This window comes from Notamacropus eugenii, chromosome 5 (genome assembly GCF_028372415.1).
Source record: "Notamacropus eugenii isolate mMacEug1 chromosome 5, mMacEug1.pri_v2, whole genome shotgun sequence".
NCBI classification, from domain to species: Eukaryota; Metazoa; Chordata; class Mammalia; order Diprotodontia; family Macropodidae; genus Notamacropus; species Notamacropus eugenii.
Window position 1 is genome coordinate 78,005,478 of NC_092876.1, and position 6,000 is coordinate 78,011,477.

Consider the following 6,000-nt stretch of genomic DNA (forward strand, 5'->3'; position numbering starts at 1 on the left):
TGTGAAGGAAGCCTGGGGCTTCTGGGAAGGGACCCAGGTTGAGGAGCTGATCCAGAGAAGTGTCCGGGCCCAGGGTGTGGGTGGAAAGGTGGCTGGTAGCTTGGGGGTAGCAGGTGGCCAGGGGTGCCCACAGACACTCATCCCTTCCCTCTTCCCAGTCTGGGGCTGTGCCCAGGCAGTCTCCGCTTTGGGTGTGGGGGAGGAGCAGCACCCAGACTGGGAAGGGCGAGGCAGGGAGACACCTTGGTGTCCAGGCAACTGAGGGGAGTTTTGGGGGGCTGGTCGGAGGATGGGCAGCTGCTCCTGTCCTGTAGCTGGCAGCAGGGGGCGCCCTCAGCCTGGGTATGGACACCCCTAGCCTGAAGCCAGAGCATTCCTTGTGTGTGTGTGTGTGTGTGTGTGTGTGTGTGTGTGTGCGTGCGCGCGTGCGGGTGTGCGTGCGTGATAGGGATGGGAGGGGTGACATCAGCCTGGCCCTGCATCCTGGCCCGGGGATAGGGGGGAATGGACACCGTGGGGCATATGTAAGTGACACGTTTGAGCCAAGCACAAAGGGATGTCAATACTTGAGCCAGCATCCTCCCACACCCCACCATTGATGTATGTGGGTGAGAGAAATACATGGCTCTGCCATGGGGGATTGATGAGACTATGAGGGGGCAAGTCCATGAGAGTGGGAAGCCCTGGGTTCAAATCCTGCCACAGCTGTGTTCCACCTTGAGCAGGTCACTTCTCTGGGCCTCAGTTTCCTCATCTGTAAAATAGGGCTGGACTCAATGACCTTGGAGGTCCCTTGAAGTTCAGAAACTGCTATCTTCTGACTTGATGGCACTTCCATGACTATCCCTGCCATTCATGGAGGATCCCTATATGTCTGTCTCTGAAGTGGGTGCTGGCCCCAGGAGGTCATCTTATCCCAGGGTGCTCCCTGCCATGTGGGGGAGAGTGGCCCTAGCTCCAACCACTGTCAGTCAAGGCAGCCAGCTTGATTAAACACTGTGTACTAAGAGCTTCAGCAGAAACATAAGCAAAAATAAAGAATGGTCCTTGCCCTCAAGCTGAAAGGAGAGGGGGTGTGCAGGCAGAAGAGTTTGTGAGTTTGGAGGAGAAACAAGTCCAGGGAACCCGGAGCCCAGACCAGAGAGACCTGAAGGCAGCCAGAGGCAGATGGTGTAGCGGACAGAACCCTGGGAGATAATGACCAGGCAGCGCCAGCACTCTATAAATACTGGTTATTATCATCCAATCTAGCCCCTTCATTTCACTGAAGAGGAAAACACAGGCCCAGAGAAGGAAATTGACTTGCTCAAGGTCACATAGCTAATTAAGTGGGCAGAGCCGAACTTTGAACCCAGCTTTTGTGCCTCTGAACCCTTTGCTCCTTACACTTCTGGGCGCTCATGTGTATACTGGAAAGTTGTGGGGTGGGGTGTGCCAAGGCGGATGATGGGGCCTGCTCATTGGGGGCTTTTGGAAGGTTGAACAGATGTCCCTGAGGCCTCCCTGACAGGGCCATGATCATCATCAGTGTCCTGGGACGTCTGACTGCTATTGAGACCTGAACATAGAGGCAACTGACTGGCATCGATGCCTGAAGGTGGTGAGGACCCCGAGAACCCTACTGGGACCAAACTGATCCCAAAGAGCTGACCCTAGCTCTCAGAGTCTGCTTCTTGTTACTGTCCTCTACCTAGGCAGGCCCTATGAGCCAGCCATGGCCAATCACAATAGAAGTTGACTGGATGTAGAAGGTGAGGGATAGAGGGACACGTGGATAGGCTCCATCATTCCAGAGCTGCTGGGGTCCCCTCAGGCCACTTCTTGGCACATTCCTTCAGGACTTTGGCTCCACTGATGTGACCTGGATTAGGGCAGTGTTGACCATCTCAGGAGAGCCTGTCAGGAACTCTGATACTTATTAGCTATGTGACCTTGGGCAGGCCTCTCTCTCCAAGTCTCAGTTTCCTCATCTGCAGAATAGGGATAATAGTGATAATTTTAGCATTGCATACCTCATAGAGTTGTACAAAGACTATAGAAATGTATGCTATTGTTAAATATCCTCTATTTTCCTCCATGGCAGTGATAGACTCAGAGCTTATGGATCATTAAGTTCAATTGATCACGCATTTATTAAGAAAGTACTACGTACCAGGTGTTGGGCTAGCTGGAAACCTCAGTACGAAGACCCCACTCCAAGGGAACTCATACTCCAGTCCAACTCATGCATTTGACCATTTCCGGAGGTCTTATGGAGTCATTAGTTTCTAATTGGCCAGTTCTAATTTTTAAGGAGTTGTTTTCTTCAACAAGCTCTCATGCCTCTTTTTCCAAGCTATTAATTACCTTTTTATATATTTCTTTTCTAGCTTTTAATTTTCCTGTATTATTCTCTACTGGTTTCTGAAATAATTTTTTTGCATCCCCTCTCCCGCCATTTTGGTCTCTTGCTTTAATTCTTCTGGGAGTTCTTGCAGGGCTTGTGTCCAATCTGCATTGTTCTTTGAGATTCTGCTTGTAGATGTTTTTTTGAGTAATTGTCTAATTCTGAGTTTGTGGTCTGAGCTTCCCTGTCACCATAGTAGCTCATTATGATGGAAATCTGGTTTTGTTTGCTCATTCTTCCCTCTGGCTCCTTGACTTTAGACTTCATGTGAGGGCTGGGAGATTGGGTGTGGGTGTATGGGTATATGACTTGGGCTTCTGTCCTTCTGGGGCTTTCACACCCAGTTCAGGGGGGGCCTACAAGCTTTCAGTGCTCCCAAAGGGGTGTGATCCAGGGGCAAGTCTGTTCATCAACCTCTTGGTTTGAACTCTGCAAGTTCCTGACCCAGGGTAGGGTCTGTTGGCTCATCCTCGATTGAGAGTTCTGAAGGCTATTGGTGGACTCACTATTAGACTACTGAAGGGTTCTGCAGGTTCCAAGCAACTTAACTACCTACTCCCCTTTGGTCTGGGACCCTTAAATCTGCTCCTGGGGTGAGAGCTATAGTGTCCTTGCTCAGGATATAGCAAGAGATCTCCCAATGGTGACTAGAACTGGGTGGTGGACAACAGAGGTTCCAGATGGCACCCATTTCTGCCCCTAGCACTTGCTCAGGGATCCCCTGGGATCTCTGTCTGCCCTGGTGCCCCATCTTAGCTCCTTTTCTCTTCTCTAGCATGCAGGAGTGCTTCCCATGCTGCCTTGCCCTGTGCTCCTGGCCATCTTCCTTCCTGGCATCTGATTGCAGACCTCTCTGTGTGTCTCCCTAACACATTCTGGGCTAGAAAAATGACTCGCTGTGACTTTTTCTTGGTTATCCTGACAGGAATTCAGCCCAGTGCTGTATTCTAGAGCTTTGTTGAGTAGGTGGGCTGGTGTAAAATGCTTTCTTTCCCCCCACCATCTGGATCCTACTCCTGCCCTATCATTTTACAAGAGAAGAAAATCAAGATCCAAAAGGAAGTAAACAGAGTCAGAATTCAAACTCAGATTTTCAAGGAATCCCAAACGTGGTGCTGTTTGTCTCATTGATTCTGAAGAAGATGGGGGAGAAGGAACAAGCATTTATTAAGCACCTACTGTGTGTCCAGGCTAAACTGAGCACTTCACACATAGTATTTGATAAGATAGGTTCACAGCCTTCCTTGCTAAGACCTGGTTGGTCTCTGGGAACTCCATATGACCTCACAAATGCTAACATGAACCATCATCCAAAGACCCCACCTAAGCCACACCTGACTAACTCAACAATCGGGAAGATCCGAGTTCAAATTTTGCTTTAGACATACTTGCTAGCAATTTTAATGTTTTAGCCATTTAAATCTCTCTTCTGCCTCCATTTCTTCTTCTGTAAAATAGAGTAATAATAGCACCTACCTCACTAGCATGTTGTTAAGATCAAGTCAGATAATATGACAACAACTTTGCGAACCTTGAAGTGCTGTATAAATGCTAGCTATCATTATTACTGGCAGCTAGGTGGCCTAGCGGAGAGAGCGCCCTGGGCAGGAAGACTCATTTTCCTGAGTTCAAATCCAACCTGAAACCCTTATGAGCTGGGTGACCCTAGGCAAGTCACTTCACCCTTTTGGCCTCAGTTTCCTCGTCTATCAAATGAACTGGAGAAGAAATAGCAAACTACTCCAGTATCTCTGCCCAGAACACTCCAAATGTGGCGTCATGAAGAGTCAGACAGGACTGAAATGACAGAACAACAGTTGTCATTATTACTACACATAAAAATCCACACTGATTCCCCTCCTTCCTGACTACCCCCAACCTCTAGTGTCCCTTGGGACCACAGCCTCCTCCCTTGGCCTTGCCAGACCCCTAGTCTGTTCAGCTGGACAGCTGGATTCTAGGCCCCTCTAGGTCAGAGGCTATCTTTCGCCTTTTTTTGTATCCCAGTGCCTGGTACACAGTAGGTGCTTAATATATGTTTAGACTGACTGCCCAAAGACCAGTGAAAGGAACAGAACCTGAAGATCTCTAGGCTCCAGATCAGGACTCTGGGCCGAGTTACTGAAGCAACTTCTTAACTGCAGCTGCTTGGGCCCTGCAGCTCCTAGGGAAAATATTTGCTCAGCTTGTTAGCTTGAGGAGGATCTGGCTAATGAGGGCTAATTGACTGTCACAGCAGGGCTGGTCTGTGAGAGGGGTGGGTGGGGTGATGCTGCTGCTGGGGGTTAGGCAACCAAAGGTCCATGGTCTGAAAGGGGAGAGGCCTGGGCTCTGCAAACTCCTGCTCAGACCCTCCACTCCAGGACAGGCATCCTACCAGCTCTTGGGATCTTCTCCCACTAAGTTCTGATGCTCAGGCATGTCTCCCAAGAAAGCTGCTGCATGATTAAAGCCGTACTTCTCCGAAGCTTCCAGGTAGAGGAACCTAGACTGAAAGCTGGAAAGGATACTAGTCCATAAATAATTAAGAAGAGTCTTCTTTGTGTCAGGTGGGCAGCTAGGCGATGCAGTGGATAGAACTGCCTGGCCTGGAGTCAGGAAGATTCATCTTCATGAGTTCAAACCCAGTCTCAGACACTTACTAACAGTGTGACCCTGGGCAAGTCATGTCATTCTATTTATCTCAGTTTCCTCATCTGTCAAATGAACTGGAGAAGGAAATGGCAAACTATTTCAGTATCTTGGCCAAGAAATCCCCAAATGGGGTCGTGAAGAGTGAGATAGGACTAAGGCAGGCCAGAAATACAAAAAGATGCAAAAGAAATATTGAGGAGCGAGCATGGGGCTGGAACAATCAAATGGGTCATCAAGTCTAATCCCCTTGTTTTTACAAATAAAGGAACTGAGGTCCAGACATATTAAAGTAATTTGCCTAGGATCACCCATCTGAGGCTAGACTTCAGCCCAGGTGTTCTTGATTCCAAGCCTAGACCTCAGGCAGCCTTGTTGCCGAGCAGTGCTAAGAGAGATTGACGAGGATGAGCCAGTGTAGAGTGGAGTCTAAATTGGGAATGTTCACTGTTGGGAATCTGCTTTTTCTCCGCTTTTATTCTCTTGCTTCACTTTCCTAACAGAACAAGAGTTCTTGTCCCATCTTGTGACTGTGTTGCCTAAGGACGCTTTCTCAGAGGCACATTTTCAAATACATAAAATGTAATACATGGTATTCCAAAGGAAACCAATTGTACTGAAATACAGTCAATTCTAAAAATATTTATCTAATAACAATCAAGTTCACACACCCCTGTGTTAAGGATAAACCAAAGTGTCCTAGGCTACCAGTTCCTAATCTGGACTTTGCTTCTCCCCAGCCAGCTGACCTTGGGCAAATCCCTCCCCAGACCTCTCCTCCCTCATCTCTCCCATAAGGAGATAGAACCGAATCCACTCGGAGGTCTCTTCTTGGCTTGGACAGCCTGTGATTTGATCAGCTGTTAAAGTCGTGCTGATTTGCATGCTAATTTACATATCACTAGCACTCTGGGACCTCCACTGAAGTACTCCTTCGATGCCTCTTTGTGGCACAGAGGTGACCCTGGGCTCCTGGAGCCTGT